The sequence below is a fragment of the Stegodyphus dumicola genome, chromosome 10 (genome assembly GCF_044657685.1).
Source record: "Stegodyphus dumicola isolate Sdum_Otavi_A_Nest chromosome 10, ASM4465768v1".
NCBI classification, from domain to species: domain Eukaryota; kingdom Metazoa; phylum Arthropoda; class Arachnida; order Araneae; family Eresidae; genus Stegodyphus; species Stegodyphus dumicola.
This window is the reverse complement of record NC_140777.1, coordinates 55,859,500-55,880,336: the sequence shown is the minus strand read 5'-3', so window position 1 is coordinate 55,880,336 and position 20,837 is coordinate 55,859,500. Positions and strand designations below refer to the sequence as shown.

Here is a 20,837-nt window from a genome sequence, read left to right as displayed (position 1 = left end):
AGGGAGAAAAATTTGCCGAAAGTACGGTATTTATGTCTCAAGTATATCAAATAGGAAAGATCTCAAATTTATATATATTAACTTATTCATCACTATATTTTACAAAATTTTAATGACATTTTACTGAATGTGGTATTCCATTTGAAAAAAAAAAAATACTATCTTGAATCATTCTGCTGCAAATATTTTACGTCATTTTCTACAACAATAGGGAAAAATATACACGTTCATGTTCTAGAAAACAGACTTTGACCATCAGTTGTAAAGCAAAGCCCTGGAGCATATCGAGAATAAAATGAAAAGGTTTTCACTCAAAGTGCAAAGCTTGCCTACTACGCAAGTTCTCTCCGCCAATCACAAGTTTGGAGCGACCTTTTCAGGCAACACCCGGATCAACCTTCCCTCATCCCCTTTCATGCTGTACACCCAGAAAAGCCCATCGGAGAAGATGCTTTCAGAGGCAACGGGAGCCTCGGCTGACTAGGAAGCGAATGATGAACTAGGAGAATAAAGCAACTCTGCTGTTCTCCAAACTTTAGTAACAGGTGATCGAAACATTTGTAAGGCTCAAGAACCGCTTCTTCTACGTCCGTAAATAAAAGTGCTTTTATTGAACTGTAGCTTCGTACTGCAAAGGTTGCATGAAAGTTTATGAAAACGGTATTAGGTAAGTAAAATTTTTTTTTTAAATAGTTTACAGCGAATTATTTTGGTGCGCGTATATTTTCGTGGTATGTCGTAAATATATTTTTTGTCGTTAATTATACGTTTCAGTAAAAAGAGTAATAAATGGCTTGTTTCACAGGCATTAAAACCTCTCTACGGATATTTTATTGAGAAAATATTATTATTATCATTATAGAAAGCATAATTAATTATTTGAGATAGTCTCTACTACTATAGCCACTATGAAACTTCAAAAAACTTAGTTTCATTAAGGATTCTACGTGAGAGAGAATTCTACGTGAAATTAAGAAAAATGAAGCATTTTTTTCTGCTAAACGATATATAATAGGTAATTAGAAATATATAGTATACTGATCATCTGTGACACATAAATATCGAGAAATGAAGTAAATGTGTTTATAACCTCTTATTAAAAATGATTTTCTATAAGAATCGATTTGATACAAGTGTTATTTCAATTGATGTTCCTAATCTTCTCCGTGCATGAGCTTAATTTTGAGTTCAAATTAGTTTGCCTATACTTGAACCAAATTTATTTAAGGCATTTAAAATATGACAACAGAAGTTAAATCAAAGTCAGATACCTAGGGCTTTAAAATGAGTTGTTCTATATCATTGAAATATTGTTTTTCGCAAGCCACGTATATGAAACTACTATTAACTATTGACGAACGAATTGGACTCTCAATAGGCAATGTTTTGCTAAGAATCACCGATGACAGTTAGTTACTGAAAAAAATGCATTTAAAAATGCACCTGCCTGTATTTAGTTTTATAGAATAAATGAATACATTATAAATTTTATGAATGACTACTTTTTATTAGGATGAAATCTTTAAAATGAAAATACGTTAAATAATAATTATAATTCCAGACTACATTAAGCAATTGTGATTCATATGTAATATAAATGAACTGTGTATTTTTTAAATGAAGTTGAACAGCGAAGTTTTGTTATCTAGAATTATTTAGTAATGTTTATTTATTCTGGAAGCTTTATTTAAGCGTGTATGCATCTGGTTATGAATATATTAGAGTTTCTGAAATAAGGATTCTGGAATCGTAATATTTTCTAAATCTGAGAGTCATTGAAAGAACATCAATATTTGAACCATTATAACAAAAAATCCTACCAAATGTTACATATACATAAGAGAACATGTTAGATTTATTTTCTTCTAATTTAAAAGGATTAAAATGATATTTTGTATAAAATTCTTAGAACTATAATACCTAATTCATATTTTTATATTGTAAAAATATACTTACGATTTTTGAGAATACATTATCGCTTTTTAAAAAATAGTAGTTAAAAATACAGTAAAAGATTTTTAATGAAAAACCTACTATAATACCCCCTCTACAGTTTAAAAGCAAATTATGAAATAAATTTCCCCGTGACATAAGAATAACATCTTACAAAACTCCTTAATAAGCTTCTGAGATTCATTAATCAATTCCTTTAATCTAACTTTAAAATTCGAAATTAAAGATCTCTTAAAAACTATAAAGAAAGCTGGAACCCAATTACACCAAACTATGCCTTTTTAAAGGTATTTTAATCCAGTAAGACAAAAAAAAATCTAATACGTAAAAATGCAGCTTCTATAATTGCTTTCTAATGCGTTTTTGAGATAATGGATTTTACAAGGAATATTTTTCATGATAAAATATAATTATTCAAAATTAAATTTGAGAAATTTATATCACATTTCCGTCTTAACAAACTAATTCGGATATTAAACGGCGGCACTGTATTTCACTAATGGATTTCGAAAAACCGGTGTTTGTTTTACGTAATTTCATAGCTCATTTAAACACGAAATATATTTTATTTGTGTAATTAATACACATGCTAAATTTTTTAGCTTATGATAAACCATCTAAAATTTATAGACACTTTGCCCAAACGTACCTCAGTTTTGATGGAATGTTTGCTTAGAATGTTTAAATATTTTCAAACCAAAATTCAAATTAAAAGCTAAAAGAAATTTAGGGATAAAAGGGTATGTGGTTTTGAAACTAATTTTGCTTTAGCTAATTTTTGTTCAAGTATAATTTTAAAATAAATAAGCACATAAGATAGAATAATATCATTTAAAACAATAGAAGAAAGACCACAGATTTAGAAAACAAGATTTATGTGAATTATTTAACATTTATATGATTAGCTAAGTTAATTATAATGTGATAAAACTTAAAGGAAAAAAAGTATACTTGGGGAAGAAATTTAATTTATATTCCCAGCAATAGTCTGCCTTTATAGAACTTCAAAAATTTAAAAAGTATCCACTCTGAAGTGAGTTTCAATATATTTTAAAGAAAGTTTTAAAAGTTTTAAATAACGAAATCAAAATCATTTAAACTACTTATTTATAAATATTAGGCTTTTGAAAATATTTCGGACACTTCTTATGAGAAGGTATTTATTTACTTATTTTTTTTAACTTGTAGCCCAAAAAGGGTATAAGAATCGAAGCATGATTTTGCGTCGTCCTCTCTCAAAGCATTTTTTCCTTTTACATTTGAGTCTGTCGCCATTTTAAATCTGTCTGTTACGGATTAACAATAGATATCAACTTTCTATGTAATAATGATCTGTTTAGGAATGTTATAAACTCTCTATAATAATTACTTGATCTCTTATTTCGTGGATTATTTTTATTTAGAAAACGAATTCTAGGAATAGAAGAGTTATGTTTTAGGGGTGAAAAGGGTAAAATTCAGTGCGTAATCGTGGGTAAGTAGTAGCAATTCACGAAACCTTATTGGCGCAGCATTAACACTAACAGGGTTAGTGAAAAATGTCGCTCGTAGAGTATTATGTTACTGACAATGTATGAAATTCCGACATTTTATAGAATACCTAAGCATTTTATAAAATGTTTGGAGTTTTTAGGCAAAGTATGAAATGTGAGAAACTGTATATACTTTCCATGTATAATACCAAGGAATTCTGTAGAACAACGAATTCTAGTTAGTCAAAATATGAGACATTTCATGATAAGGCTATTAAAAGACGCGTGTTCTTCAAAAATATACATGCTTATTCAAAAAAAAGAAAAAAAAAAAAAAAAAAAATGAAGCTGTAATGAAAAAATTATGCCTTTCTTATTAATAAAAATAAAATATGAAAATATATTAAATGTATGGATTATGGGTGGACTGCGTATAATTGTATTAAATGCATGGATATTCGAAAAGAATCGGAGATGTATTTCATAATTTGCAGGTTTCTTATTTGGCATTCAACTGAAGGCTTAGGAAATATATACGATATGATAATTGTTTTATACATTGTCGTCCAGTTTCCGGCATTCAGTAAAATATATATTCATTATGGCATTCAGTATACTACAGAATACCGGCTTTCACACATTGCCGGTGCTGGTTTGCCATTTGGTATTCTACAGAATGCCCAAGTAATGTATTGAAATGTTTATTGTTTCATACCTTGCCAGTCAATTTCCGTCTTCTACAGAATGCCTAGTTATCATATTGTATGCCGGCTTTAATAAATTGCCAGTACGGATTTATTATTTTAGGCATTCTATGTATGCCTAAAATGTATGAAATGTTAATTGTTTCATACACTGCCAGTCAGATTCCAGCGTTCTATACAATGCGCAGTTATCCTATAGAATGGCTTCTTTCATACAGTGCCAGTACCGGTCTGTCAATTGGCATTCTGTAGAATGCTTAGGAAATATGTGAAGTATTAATCATTTCATATACTACCAGTCAGTTTCTGTAATTCTATAAAATGCCTAGATATTCTATAGAATGCCGGCATTCATTCATTGCCGGTAACGATTAAATTAACATTTCTAGAAAATATATGAAACAGGAATAAAGGCAAACATCTAACAAATTGAACAAATACTGTATTGTGAAATTATGCACTGTAATTCGCATTTATTAACAAATCAAATTCTAGAAATGTATGCAATATCTGAATTAAGTTTTTGTAGTTTTCCAAAATGGGGAAAACGGCGAAAAAGAAAGCCAGTTTCCCATAGAACGTCCTCCAACTAGGGCATCCTTCCCATTAGGCAGATAGCCTACGATTGCTTTCAATCAAACTATCAGGTTCAGTGTTTCTCCTTACTTGCTTGGGGAGCATTCAATGACCTGACTCGGAACAGGGAGCATACTAAAGCTATGTTCAATAAATGTGGGAAGTAGACAAGATGCACAGGAAGGGTATACGAAACCCTTTATTTTTCTCTCTTTACAAAGATTTCCGGACTTCGGAATACAGAGACCAACCACTTGTGGTCTGAACGTAAGAATATAAAAATATTAACTAAATTCTAACTAAACTAACTTTGGATTAATAAACAAGTGTCTACTCGAAGATTGGCCGTATATTAACAGAAAGGCCGTATGTAGTACAGAGAACTGTTGACACTACGATACGTTTAAAATTATCAAGAGGATTAAACCTCTGGCCTTGAAGGCAACCAGCAACCGAGTAAAACTGCTAAGGCAAGCGGCCTGCTTCTACTAACTCCTTCCTCTCTCTCTTGCTTGGCAAAAAGCCACAACTTAAGTACTTGGCGTTCGCAAGACAAATTTGCATAAATAAGTTAAAGCTTTTAATTCTGGCCGGAAGTACAAAATAAGAAGTGATGGTAAAGATTTAAAATAAAATAAACGTTAGTAAAACTTAAGATCCTTACATACTTCCCGCCAGAGTTAATTAGTTTGAAAATGAGGTCTAAAACGACCTTGTTGAAAACTTTTAGCTCTAGAATCTAACGCGAGGCCAATCTTTTACAAACATTTCTCACTAGAAACTAGAAATTTAAAAGAAAAATTCGTTTTTACATTATCAATTCCATGGACAATTACTTTTCATCTGTATTGCATCTAAACAGGAGCTTTTATTTGAAATCTGGTTCCTTCCAGAGATCTGGAAGGAAAACTAGTTTAATAAAATGTTACACAATTAAATGGCAAGTAACATGAATATTTATAGTTCTCTTAACATTCTTATTTCATTCATGACTTTATTTAATTCTTTCCCCGTGCTCTCTGACATGTGTTGTAAAAGAAAATACCAAACACGAATGTGTTCATGTACAAGTGTTCAACACTACCGCCTACAATATGTTATGTTGTTAAAATTCAACATAACAAGACCTCATAACACACCTTATATTCATCTCTAAACCCTGAGGTACTATTCTGGAAGTGGCTAACTCTGAAGTGTAGCGTCAGAGAGCCTAACTACATTTATTCAACCTTTAACACATATTCAGAATAATTTTCTCTTTTTACAGTCACACGAATAAGTTAAAATTTGTTGGCATTACTTTCACTTTTAACATATCACAGTATTTCTTAACGCTTAAAATAACATTCTATATAAGAACATATTAACATGCCGTTAATTTTACGCATTTTAAAACATACATTAGTAGTACATTGTTAACTTCTATTCTTTTCCAAGCAAGTGCCAATTCTTTAACATTGAAATACTACATTTCAAAAGTCTTTCAGACTAAAACTTCTTTCTTGACAGAATCTTTTAAATAAAATTTTATACAATAACTTTTACAATATTCAAGTATTTACACATTCCTATTATACATCAACTTTAGTTTTACTCGCGAGTAATTGAAAAACATAATACCAAAATAGGTAACAACTCATTTCTCGCCTTTTTGGCGATAAAGGTAGACCTCACATGAGGTAAAACATCTTGAATTCTGCCACTTGCAGTAAGAATGAAAGATTAACTTAAGGTTGCAAAGTAACATAAAATTTTACTTATCTTTGTGATATTCGGACATTATTTTTTCTGCCCAGTCCTGGAAGGTAGCAAAGATTAGCGTTTGGTTTATCTTCCTTCTTGTGCGGGCTCGCCCTTCGGTCCCTTCCTCTAGGAGCTTTCTTTTTCCTCCAGTTCGGTCACCCTTGAATACCTTCTTTTTCGCCTCTGCCTGTGGTCTTGGCCGTTTGATGGCCGCTGGTCTTGGCTGAACCGGGACACTTCTCTCTCGTTCCTGCTTGGGTCTCGTTGATGGCCGTTCAAATTTTCCTTGTATCTTTTCCTCCGCCGCTGGTGGTCCTTCCGTGATTCGGCGACATTTGCTGCGTAGAGTCCTGTCCGATGAGTAGATCTTCCGTTTGGGAGCCGGGTTATAGTTGCCGTTATTTCTCCTGGCTCTCTTTGCATTCGTCGTACTTCTCCCTTCTTCATTCTGGGGTGGTCGTGCGCTCTCTTGTCTGGTCGGTGGAACGACTTCTTTTTCTTGTTACCTTCAATTTTCCAACGGGGAAACTTTCTTTTCAATTGCTCCTGCTTCCTAATGGCTTGCCCTTGTGCTTGTCGTTGTTAGACCTCTGGAGCTTGTGCCAGCCGTGCCGTATCCTGCAAAAGATCTTTAAATATTTGCATTTTATTTCGGTCATATTATGGTTTTATCTGGTCAAAGTTTGCGGAGCATGTTTCACCATTCCTGGCTTTTAACACCACTACAGCGTGAGTTATTTTTTCTATGACATATGGTCCTTCAAATCGTCGAAAAAATTTGGCGGTTTTATCTTCTGGTGCTGAAGAAAGTGAATGCTTAATTTTTAATACTTCATCTCCTACTTTATAAGTTACTCCCCTTCGTTTCATATCATAATAGAGCTTCTGTTTTCTTTGTGCTACTTCATTGTTCTGTTTTGCTTCTTTAATTAATTTTTCTATATCACCCATTTTAAATTCTGGGGCTCTTTGTTGAACTTAAAATAATTTATCTAACGGCGTTATAATCTTTCTGCCTAAAAATAACTCAGCAGGAGTTTTGCCCGTTGTATCATGTTTTGCGGTCCTAAGGGCGAAAGCTAATTCATTGACATAGTTATCCCAGCTTTTATGAAAATTTTTAACATAACTACGGATAATTTTCACTATATTTCTATTGACCCGTTCCGCTATATTTCATTGCGGCCGATACGGGACCATTTTTAAATGACGTATGCCCAGGTTTTTGCACATGTTTTCAAATATATTACTTACAAATTGAGGACCATTATCCGATATAACTTTTAGGGGCGCCCAGTATTTTAAAATATATTTATTTAAAATAGAATCAGTAACTAATTTCGCGGAGGCTCGTTTTAAGGGAACAATTTCGATCCACTTACTAAAATGATCAACCATAACAAGGAGATACCGACTTTTATTTAACTGACTTTTTGGGAAAGGGCCCAATAAATCGATGCCAATTATTTCATTTGGAAAATCGGATTTAATACTATTTAGAAACCCGTCCGGGCGGAAATTAATATAATTAACTGCTTGACATGTTGCGCAGGACTGGACATACACCCTTGTTAACTTTTGCAGTTCAGGAAAATAGACTGCCTCGCGTACGCGTTGGATAGTTTTTCGAATACCAGCATGAGAAGCTAAAGGGCTGTCATGTAACGCCTGCAGGATATTTAATCTAAGACTAGCTGGGATAACAGGTCGAAATTCGTTGTTGGAATTTGTAGTTTTTGTATAAAATAATAGACCATCTATTAGTTCGTAATGGGCCGCCCTATTTCTTATCGCCACTATATCTTGGTGGCTAAAATTTTCAGGATCCTTTAAATACTCATAAATGTTCCTAAATTCAGGATCCTTACCCAGTTCGGTTATTACAGTTTCTCGGGAATTTATTGTACATGCTGTGAGCATTGCCACCTTTACAGTATTACCTTCTTCATCTATTTTTATTCTGGATAGGGCATCTGCTACGATATTTTCCTTTCCGGGGGTGTGCTTGATTACCAGATTATACTCTTGTAACTTGCGTGCCCATCTTATTAACCTTGGGGATAAGTTTTCCCCTGAGTACAATCCAGTTACCGCCGCATGATCAGAATACACTGTTATTGGCGCCCTTCCAAAATAGACTCGGAACTTTTGGACTGCTAACAGAACTGCAAGTGCCTCTCTCTCGGTCGCGGAATAATTTCTTTGTGTTTGATTTAAAGTTCGACTAAAAAATGCCACGTGCTGCTGATTTTGCGAAAGTACCGCTCCTACCGCATAATCCGAAGCATCAGCTGAAATTTCTAAATTTTCATCCTTTTCAGGAAATTTCAAAACCGGGGCTTGCGTTAACGCTTGCTTTAATTTTTCGAAAGCACTATTGTTTTCGGCCGTCCACGAGAATCTTGCCTTTTTCTTTTTAATTTTAACAATGGTTCAGCAATAGCTGCAAAATCTTTTATAAAGGACCTATAATATGAACAAAGTCCTAGAAAAGAAGAGAGCTTCTTCGCCGTATTTGGCGGCGGATACTTTTGCACAGCGATTATTTTTGCAATAGCTGCAAAATCTTTTATAAAGGACCTATAATACGAACAAAGTCCTAGAAAAAAAGAGAGCTTCTTCGCCGTATTTGGCGGCGGATACTTTTGCACAGCGAATATTTTTGATTCGTCTGTCTCGATTCCTTTCTGAGATATTTTGTAACCTAAGTATTTTAATTCAGGGGCTGCAAATTTGCAATTTTCGACATTAACTTTTAGACCGGCTTCATTTAATAATGAAAACACCTGTCTTAAATCCTGTACATGTTGGTCGAGATTATCACTAGTAATGATGATATCGTCTAAGTAGATAAATGTGGACTTTCCAAGAACAGGCCTTAGCACAATGTCCATACATCGCTGAAATGTTGCCGGTGCCCCTGAAAGGCCAAACGGCATACGCAGGAATTCATAACTGCCAGACTTGGTTTTAAAAGCAGTCTTACGCACGTCTTCCGGTCTAACCCCTATTTGAAAATAACCAGTCGTTAAGTCTAAAGTCGTCATATATTTGGTGGATGTTATGTTCCTTAGAATCTCCTCAATAATAGAATATACCGGATATTTAGTTATGGAGTTTAATTTACGATAATCAATAGCGAATCTCCACCTTTTTGGATGCGTCAAAGGATAGTCATTATTTTTCTTACATAAAACCACCGGGCTCGCATAACTACTTGAGATGGGCGTTATGATCTTTTTACGTAACATATCAATAATGTGCCACTCTATAATTTTTTCTTTATTCTTATCATATCGGTATGGTTTGTGGCGAACTGGCAGTGAATCTCCGGTGTCGATACTATGGTTAGTAACTTGAGTAAATCCTGGAATATCACTAAATAACGAAGCAAATTCACTTACCTCTTGTCGAATTTTTTATTGCTCTTCCTTAGGCAGGTGGTCAAGGTTTAACATTGGTGGTTCTGTTTTTTCTTCTCGAACTGGTTTCATCGTCAGCTTAAGGGACGCTTCGTTAAAATCCAGCGTTGCTTCTGCCTCTGAAAGAAATTCTATCCCTAAGATGATATGTGCTTGCAAATTCTTTACTATAAAAAACATAATCTTTACTTGCTCGTCCTTGATACGAACGTATAGCGGTAATTTACCAATACACTTGCATCTTTCTCCCTGCGCAGCTAACATTGTGGTATTATCCGAATTATATATGCGGTATTTCCGAAAACACTTCCTAAAAAAATCTTCTGCCACACAGGAACACTGCGCGCCTGTATCCAGGAGTGCGGTGGCTGGGATGTTATTCACCAACACTTCAATCTTTGGAAGAGTCAAATTTTTCACCATTACCGTATTTAACTTGAAGGAAGAGGGGTTTTCTTGGCCTTCGGATTTCCGCACCCTCCCGTCAGAAGAAATCCGTTTTAGTTTAAATCTTGTTTTTTCCTTTCCATGCTTTCCTTCTTTTTCCACTGGCCTTCAGAATTTTTTCCTGGATTGCTATTGAACTGTCGACGTTCACCGGCTGTTTCTGGATGCTCGGGTTTCCTTGCCCACTGATTCGCTTTGCTTCCGTAGCCGTGTGCTTGACTTGTGCTGTGACTTGTGCTTGACTTGTGCTGTGCTGTGGTCTTGGCGCACCAAATTGGTTTCGTTGCTCATATTGGCGTCTTCTTTCAATGTCCGCCGCTCTTCTACTTTCAAACTGGATTGCTAGCTCAAACAACTTTTCCAGTGTAGTCGGATTCCTTAATTCAATAAAGTCTTGTACTTGGGGAAGTAACCTGGGCAAAATCACTTGAATTATCTCAGGATCCGGACGGTTTCCATACAAGAGTTTGAAGACGTGAATTTTTCTTAAAATAAAGCTTGAGAGATTTTCAATTCGTTTCTGATATATGCTGAAATGTTCCGTTTCTAATTTTGCACGATCCCTTACGACAGGGAAGGCTTTTACTAGGGCAGTCTTGAAATTCTCGTAAGTATAGGTGGGACTTCATTCTTAACCCAAGAGACTTCTGCCTATACATTTGAACCAATTAAGCGCTTGGCCCCTCGAAGCGCTAGTAGCTAAGGTGGCTTTCTGGAACTCGTGCACGGGATACATCATGAAGTGGTCCTCCAATTTTTGCAAAAAACTCGTTACCGGTGAGTTTCCATTAAATGTTGCTTCTGGTTTCATCGAAGCGCGCATGGTGTGGACGATGTAACCAAATCCTTCCAGGGCGGGAGCTGGCATTTCTGGATTCTGAGCCGCTTCTGCAGGCAGCACAGTTCTTCTTGAAACTCGGCCATGGTTATTCTTCTTCGTCGGGCGCCACTATCGGGTTCCGTTGTTTCTCCTTACTTGCTTGGTGAGCATTCAATGACCTGACTCGGAACAGGGAGCTTACTAAAGCTATGTTCAATAAATGTGGGAAGTAGACAAGATGCACAGGAAGGGTATACGAAACCCTTTATTTTTCTCTCTTTACAAAGTTTTCCGGACTTCGGAATACAGAGACCAACCACTTGTGGTCTGAACGTAAGAATATAAAAATATTAACTAAATTCTAACTAAACTAACTTTGGATTAATAAATAAGAGTCTACTCGAAGATTGGCCGTATATTAACAGAAAGGCCGTATGTAGTACAGAGAAATGTTAACACTACGATACGTTTAAAATTATCAAGAGGATTAAACCTTTGGCCTTGAAGGCAACCAGCAACCGAGTAAAACTGCTAAGGCAAGCGGCCTGCTTCTACTAACTCCTTCCTCTCTCTCTTGCTTGGCAAAAAGCCACAACTTAAGTACTTGGCGTTCGCAAGACAAATTTGCATAAATAAGTTAAAGCTTTTAATTCTGGCCGGAAGTAGAAAATAAGAAGTGATAGTAAAGATTTAAAATAAAATAAACTTTAGTAAAACTTAAGATCCTTACAAAACGAACCAAACCAAACAGGTCACTTGAAGCGAAATTTAGTTTATTCCAGAGAAGAATGTCTGAACTCCGAAATGCTAGTAATCTCTTTTTTGGTAGTTTAGTAACTTTCACACTGAAATGCAATTCTTAATGAACATTAATTGCAAATGATAGATTTATTTTATATATCATTGCTTTTGCTTAATGGGATCATTTAAGAACTTAAGATTTAACTGACAGAGTTACGAGATCTATGTAGATAGTATCGACATGCTTTGAATATGTGAGAAATATATCTTGGTGTACCAGTGTAATCGAATTGAATATGATATAATTACTACTTCTAGTATTACTAGGTAGATCCTAACATTAGAAGTAATGGAAATTATTTTAAAATAAATGGCTTTCAAACTGAACGCAGGAGAATATTTTCTGAAATTTAGCAATATGAGGTAAGTGAATATTTGCTTTAAAACTCTCCAGTCGACAAAAGGTTTTCCTAAGAAACCCCACATTTCTCAAAACTGCCATGCCAAGGAGACTATTTTTGATTTTAACGGCAAAATGACCCTCGTACTTTATATTTGGATTTGTGTACTTTTAACATATTAGGTTAATTTCTTTAATATATATTTTAATATGCACGTATATATATATATATATATTCTTAAATACGTTAAAAATATTATAAGTCAGATATATACGGCATTGCCGATTTGATGATTTTATTGATGGGGATTTGCGTATTACATAAAAAGGAAATTTTAGCATTTTTCTCTCTGTTGTGATTCAATAGTGGCTATGAGATTTGTTAAGAATGTACCAACACACTTTGATTACCTTAAACATGCTTTGGTATACCATTTTTTGGTAAAGAATTTGAGTGAATTCACTCCATATTAATGTAGTTACTCTGCCTCACGACTATTCAATCGAAAGTGGTTTCAATCGTTGGGAATTTCAAAGACGTAGTATGTTCATAATAAAAAACTGCAGGTTTTTCTGGCTACTCGTCCCTGATTGTGAATGCTATGGTAATACATTAAAAGTAAATTTTAATAGTTTCAACGTAGTTTCATCTTGGACTTAATAGCAGTCTGATAAAGTGACTGCTTGTGTAAATCTGTAAGTCATCTTTAAATTTCCGAGTGCGGGATGCATGAAAAATGCGTCCAGTTCTTTAACCTGAATATACAGGGGGAACGTTGACATAAACTGGGATTCGTTTCACAAGAAGAAAAAAGGAATGACTTTTTTTTCACTTCCTTGTACGAAGGAAGTATTGTATTACAAAAAATTTCGTGTATCATATTTCAACGCAAATATCCATTTCGATGCTCCCGAATCCATTTGGACGCTTTTTTTGACATCTGCACCTACGGAAAGAATAATAAACACTTTTTTCCAAAACGGTTTGCATAACAAATTTAAAATGGATTCAAAAGAGATTTTTTTGTGACGTCTGTATGTACGTATGTATGTACCTTGCATAACTCAAAAACCGTAGCAGATTGAAAATTTGTATTTGTAACTGATATAACATCTAGCTGTCCATCTTCATTTCTTATTGTAATCGTATATATACCCCTTACCCGGTTTAAGAGTCGTTACCCGGCCTTTATTTCTCAAATGTTGGTTGTAGTCCTATGCTTCCTTTTACAAAAGTGTTTAAAATGAAGAAAATTGTCACGTTTTAACACAGACGAATTTAAAAAATAACAAAATCTTACTTTTAATATTGTGTTCCGAATCATGTATATTTGAGGAAATTTTGTACTCGTTATGAAAAAATAAAATTATAAAAAGTTTGACTTCTCTACTATTGTGTATCATGCGACGGTATGCAAAACAAGTTACATTAAACCAATACCAATAATCATGTTATCACTTTCGTTATTGCGTTGTGCCAATCAATTTTCAAATAAATATATGAACAACCGAAATGATAACTGGTGGAAATCACGTGTAAGCATGCAAGACAATATAAAACATACAAAGTTTTCCAATATAAAATTGAATTTTATTTATTCCTTTACTATCAAGTTAAACTATTAGAATATACTATGGATACTATTAGAATTTAAAATCCGCGGGGAGATAAATTAATTAATACTGATTTATTCCGACAATTCCATTAACACACAGGTTTAACGTTAGGTAACCAATAACAGTTTACATAGGAAATTACTGTGAATAACTCTCAAGTTTCACCCGCAAATTCTATTAAATACAAATCTATTGCACCTATGAATGTACTATATTGCACTTTTATATGACTAACAGCATTTACTTATATCATTTTTCAAAGAAAAAATTAACAGATTTATTATTCTTATTAACCTACTTACATTTTCAGTTAATCGAAGCAAATTTCAATTAACAAGTATTGCACACAATTATCAGTCTAACAATAACTGTTATTTTCAAACGAATGACAGCAAAAAGAAACTTTAACTAAAATGTTAAACCCTCAGCTGTTCTACTAATGCACTTAACCGGGATCCACCAAGAATTAATAAAGGAACTACTGTTTCAATATTTCTAAACTAATAGTGGTCAAGTAAATTTCTAAGCGGAACCATTCCACTCACTAATCAGAATTTTTATTCTTAGGAGGAAATTAATTTACCTTACATTTTTCTAAGTGCTTACAAAATAAACCTAATGTAATACAAAAAAATAAAAATATTATCTGAAACCCAAGCAGGACTGCAAATGTCTCCTTCAGGAAAAAGCCAGGTCAAATACGAGTTCCTATGATGTTCAGGACTCATCGCCGCCCTCTCCGCAATTTGAAGAAGATTCCAAAACTGGGAAAAGATGTTGAGTTCCCGCGAACTTCGATTATGTAAAATAAGTTCTAAATATGCAGGAAGCAACATTTAGGGTATCGACATCCTATATTTTACATTATTTGTTATTATTTACATTAAGATCGTATTGTTTATTCAAGTATATCTGTATAGGATAGTGTTTAAGACTATAATAAGATCTTCGTTTAAGGACATGTTTCTCTAGGTTTTATAGAAAAATGAATTGATCAATATACCAAGTAATATTGTAGTAATAAGCAAATAATTTTGTGCCAAGGCGTCTGGTCGAGTATTCAGTGAGGATGCTCAAGACGATTAATTGGTAAAAGCGTTACCTGGTGGACTATTGGAGACGGAATGTTGCCTCTTCCACTTATACCTCTAACCTCTTTGTGTGTGGGCTTATTGCGATCATTTGATTTTTTTCTGTTTTGTCGTCATATTATTTTGAAAATAATATAACTACCATATTTAGGTTACCGGATAAATCAATACCAGTTGACAAGAAGCGAATTACATTAGTTCCGGCATGTCAAACTCAGTACCTTGGAGGGCCAAATATTTATCACTATACAAGAGGAAATCTTAACTAAAACTATAGTTTTTTTAAATAGGAGGAAGTTGAAAAAATCCAAATGTAGATGTTCATCTACTGGTACTCTCCCGACATTTGGTATCTTTTACTGCAATCAGCTTTCGAATGTCTGGAGACAATGATGCTCTCACTATTGATTTTCAGAACAGAAGTCAAATGAATGTTTATTTATCTAATATCTGACTTGAAACATACTCCTTTTCACAAACTAGAAACGTTGTTCACAATGATGCATACTATCGAACATAAAATATCATATCCAATACAAATTTGCTGCTTTCTCGGGACCAATGATAAGTACTTGTAAAATTCGTGGGTACATATTTCCGTGAATTTTTGTGCGCAGTTTCATCTTTAACTTCTGAGTTGAATCATATTGAATTTCATTTAAAATAGAGACTTTTCTATAACGTTGATACTCTAAAAACAAGAGAAAGATATCGTAACCCTAAAGGATCCAACGATAAGCTGGTGTCTTGTTCTTTGGTTATCAAACAGTGGCAAATTTCAATTCTCGTGTTCCAAAACATTTCGAAAACAGTAGAATAGGATATCCAGCGCACGTTTGTGTAAGAGAAAAGTAAAAAAAAATCTTCGAATTACTCTATTCCCGTCCCCAGATTTTTATTGCTACGTTTTTGAAAATTAAAAAATATATTCACATAATTTTCCTTTTTGTTTGTTGTACATAGGGTTTCCTTATAGGGAATTATTAGTAAACAGTATTTCATTGACTATTCTTACTTTTTATTCAGTTTGCATTTCAATTTTCGTGTTAGCTTTGCATCCAGTTTATTTTCGTCGCATTTCATATTTGAAACTTTTGATACACAGATTCTTGGATAAGCTAAAGTGTGTCTTACGCTTGAGAAAATTTCCAAACTTGTGATTTCATCTTACGTTTATTATTTATGTTCCAGCTCATTGTATCCTTATCTGATATGTTCGATCTGGTCGCCGGGGCTTTTGTTTTTTCCTCGTCTTCGTTCCTTAGATGCCCCTCTTGGGAAGGGCAGTCCAGACTCATTCATTTGAGGTGCCCCATGGGTTTTAAAATAATTGAGCCGACTCAATAATCAACAGGTATCAGCTTAATATTCGTCAGATAATATAGTCTTAAAATTATTATAACTTTATTGGAATGTAGGTTTCTTTTAATGAAATAATGTTTTGATACTTACCAGTAGTTTATCCATGTCTACTTTTCATTTGTTTTGTTTTTACTGTAATAGCGTTCTTTGAAATTTAAATTAATTGTATGATTTTCCTTTAGTTTCCGAACAATAAATTTAGTTAAGGAAAGGGGAAATATGCGGGGAAATACGGTATAATTCTTTAACCAGAGTATCGTGGCTAGTTCAAGACAGGATATCTTATGGTGCTCATTATGTTTTTATCGTTTATATTGTACATCATAGCCTTTTTAAAAGTAAGATTTGTTGATATTTTATAGACCGGATGTACTGCAAATTAGGTCTTTCACAAGATTTACTTATCTGTCTGTGTAGATTGGCTATAAAGACATCATTTGTTTTCAGATACTGAAGTGGCTCCATCAGATTACAGAGATTTCTATAGATGTAAGTCGTAGTTTCCAGATAGTCTCAAAAACTTTGAATATATCATCTCCCGTCATCATAGCATCTGACAATACGATGACCAGTAGATTGTTTCAGAAGCATGGAATTCCATATCACAAGCTCGATGAAATGTGGCAAAATCAGTTACGTTACCAATATTGTATTGTAGTATTTCGAATGTGCAATGGAATATCCAAATAGAGCTTAATGCTTTCCTTTCACGATTCGTATTTACCTCTATGTTTGGTAAAATGTCGATTTTTATTAAGGCATAATACTTTCTTCCTCTGAAGTGAAGCAGAGGGCTGTAGAAAAAAGGCAATATTATGCCACATCGATCCGGGAAATATATATTAGTATATAACTAGTGAATAACAGGCTGCAAATGTACTGAACATTATCATCACATGTTTTACAAAGTTTTGGTTACCTATTGTATCATAAGAGCTATATGTAACGTTTGGTACTTTGCAAAATTTTGTGTTTATAGAAACGTTATTAATATACACCATGTCTATAAAAGTCTTTATCCTTGCCTTTTCTTTTTGCAGTCGACAAATATTTTCCAATGAAAAAAAAAAAAAAAAAAAAAACAATAACAATAAAAATAACAATAATAATAATAATAAATTAATAATAAATAATAAATATATAATTATATATATTTAATAATAATAAATTTTTAAATGAGACAAATATTCATGCTATAGAATTCTTAAATATAAAGAAACCAATTTTGTGAAAATTACGGAGTTTAAACTTTTATACTTCCCTGAAGTTCCTGTGCTTATTGTATTTAAGAACACGCTGTAGTTGTTGCAAAAAGTAAAGCATTGAATTCCAACATATATATAATTCTAAGTTGTACATTATAGTTTTTATTTTGCATTTCTTCTTACATGATTTAATATAGGTATTTTATTTTTTATTTTTTCCCTTAATGGGAAGAGCAAGATTGCTAATTATTATTTATTTATGTATTGCGATTATTTACTTATATACTGTTGGTTTAGAGCTTACTTATATACTGTTATTATTTATTTATATATTGTTGGTTTAGAGCATAATGAATTCAAGATATACAGAATTTCTAAATTTTTATACTTTTGAACTGCATCTTGTTGGTTTGAATTTACTTTCATAATAAATGAAAACTAAAAGCAAATTCAAATATTATATTCATTTTTGGAATAATGAAGTATTCAAAGAATATATATATATATATATAATTATATATATATAAGAAAGAGATAAAATAGATAAAAATATTGTTACGGAATGTGCAGGAGCGGTGGGATAGCTTTCCCGCAAAGCAGTTTAGGGTTGCCATAAAGGGCAAGGGAAGGCAGGGTTGCCACTTTTGGTGGCCACATGGGCGATTTCTCACCAAATGTGGCAACCCTGCCTTCCCCTGCCATTTATGGCAACCCTAAACTGCTTTGCGGGAAAGCTATCCCACCGCTCCTTTACATTTCGTAACAATATGTAAATAGAAATTATAATTAAAGTTAGCAGTTAACGCTTAATTTTAATTTTGGCATTTCCCCCCTGTATTCTAAAATTAGTAATACTTGTTCCTGCATTTCACCATTTGTCACATCGAGTTTAGTCCATGTCAGATGATTCTTATATAACGCTTGTGACGGAATGAAACAAAAACTCATACAGCGAATAATAATTATCCAATCAAATGCACTTTCTTTCTTTCTTTCCACCGACAGTGAGGCAGCTGGTCCACTGGGGCAGTTAGCTTATCGGCAAGCCCCGCTGACGGAAATAACTAGATCAAAATAACACACTTATTTATACACATTGTGCTCAAGACGACTGCTGGGGGCAGTGCAAACAAATGCTGGACGAAGACGATAGTGCAGTGATGGATGAAGGGTGCATTGCGGGTGAGAAGAACAATTTCAGTTACATATTTACAGAGTTATGGATAGGTGGTTGCCAAAGATATCCACAACGTGAACAATAAATGAGTACAGTGCAATATAAAGTCATTAACAAAGTGACTAATAAAGCAGTAAAAATAATATCTAAAACAGGGCTAAATACTAAATAGCAATACTAAAAGTAATAAGAAGTAAAATACTAAAAGTGAAATAATATATAAAATAAAAAAGGCAAAACAGGTGAAAACAATAATATACATAAAATAAAGCAAAATAAATAATTCAAGGTTCATAATTCAGGGTTTACATTTCAAGGAGATACGTATATACAGGGAATAAGAAAAGCCGGAAAAGCTAGTTTAAGATAAAATTAAATTCATTACAAAGTATACGGGGGCTGTGGTGGTGACAAGGATGGCAGCTGAGAATTACTCCAGCCTGTCTGAGATTTTGCACGCGATATTCGTCAGTCGCATATGCGTTTCAATGCATTGCGATTTTTCGAAGTAGCTTCGGCCCATGCATGGATGTGGTGTACTACTGGTTGCCTAAGATGATGTTTCGCAGTCTCTCTGCAAGCGAACAGATAGTCGTCCGGATCTCCTGCAATCCCGCATAAGGAATGCTCGTTTTCGCGTCGTCTGAAGCGATGCAGGTAAGTCATGAAGGGACCATGCCCTATTAAAAACTGAGTGAAGTGAGACGAGCCGCTTTTTAGAAGCCAGCAGACTTTTGAAAAAAAATCTGTGATCTCTTCTGCCGGTGGTCTCTGTCAAATGCACTGAAAACCGAAAATGAATTAAGAATTCATGCTGAACACAAGTCATCTGCTTTTCGCACTTCGGCCTAGATAGACGTCTGCTTGTTGCTGCTTCTCTTTTTACCACAAAACTATTCAAAATATATAAGTTCTTGGAAAGGCACGTAATGTGCCAATCTCTTTGTGGCTGCAAAATATTTACCAAAATAAAAATGAATATTTAATTTACTTTGGCTGCCAAGCTTGCTGTTCATTATGAATCAGCATCTACTAATCTAAGATATGTAAGATTGTGTATTTAAGCAATGGAAATTACTTATCACTTCACCTAAGGCTGCTTCATTACGATGCATTGCATCTAAGTCTGCTTCATTATATATATATATATGCATGTATGTGTGTGTGTGTGTGTAAGATATAACAAAATACGATGGCTGCGCTAAGAAATGATAGACGACCTCAAAATTAACTATTCTAAATTTGGTATTCTTCCGCCTAAGTTCATCTGTTCTCCCAAATTTGAGATCATTCCACGTTACATAACAACCTAAAATTAACCAATAGCAGCTTAGTTATACTTATGCACCTACTTAGTATAAATGCTGCTTTCGCAAGCAACTACGTCATTCCTTTTCGTAAACGTCTAACTAACATGTCCAAACTGTTTTGCTTTACTGTCTAAGATGCGTACGTCCTACTTTTAAAACCATTGTACACCATTTAAATTACCGTATTTAAATATGATAAAAACCATTTACCCGTAAAACCATTTAAACCGTAAAACCATTTAAATTACAGTATTTAAATATGATTGAATAAAGTCATTGCTTACAAAAATTATCTGATGTGAATTACAGTGGAATAAAATTATGTTTTGAAACGGCCACGTCTGAAAATTTTTGGTTTATTCATCCATCTATCTAATACATATATATTCATCAGTTCATATGCATATAATATAACAATTTTTTCCATTTTATATTGATCGCACAGTTGCTAAGAGGTTTTGCAATTTTCCCATTGTTTTTTATAAACACATTACCGAAAAGGAATTTAATAAGGAATTTATAAGAATATTTTTCAGAACTTAAGGCTTCTTTGAGAACGCAGGGATGATGTACTTGATTTTTTAAAGTAAATTGAATTTAATAAATGAAATGCCTTTTCATTATTAAAGAACATGAACATGGTTTTTGAGACCCCACATGTTAGTTAAGGGGATTAATTAAAATTAATACCCTCTGATGAAAGCTAACCTTAATTTACTTAATTTACTTAATTACTTAATTTTGACTACTTTGTCTTCTCAATTCCCTCTTTTAATTCAGTTTCCGTTAGTGTCCAT

At 33.6% G+C, this 20,837-nt stretch overlaps 1 protein-coding gene across 1 annotated transcript in view; it reads left to right on the top strand.

Annotated features, from left to right (window-relative positions):
* Positions 1-371: 371 nt before the first annotated feature.
* LOC118192360 (putative G protein-coupled receptor No18) overlaps positions 372-20,837 on the top strand; it is a 577,637-nt gene continuing 557,171 nt past the window's right edge. The window contains exon 1 of the mRNA XM_085824932.1: positions 372-667. The gene's annotated coding sequence lies outside the window, so the exon portion shown is untranslated. The remainder of the gene's footprint in view (positions 668-20,837) is intronic.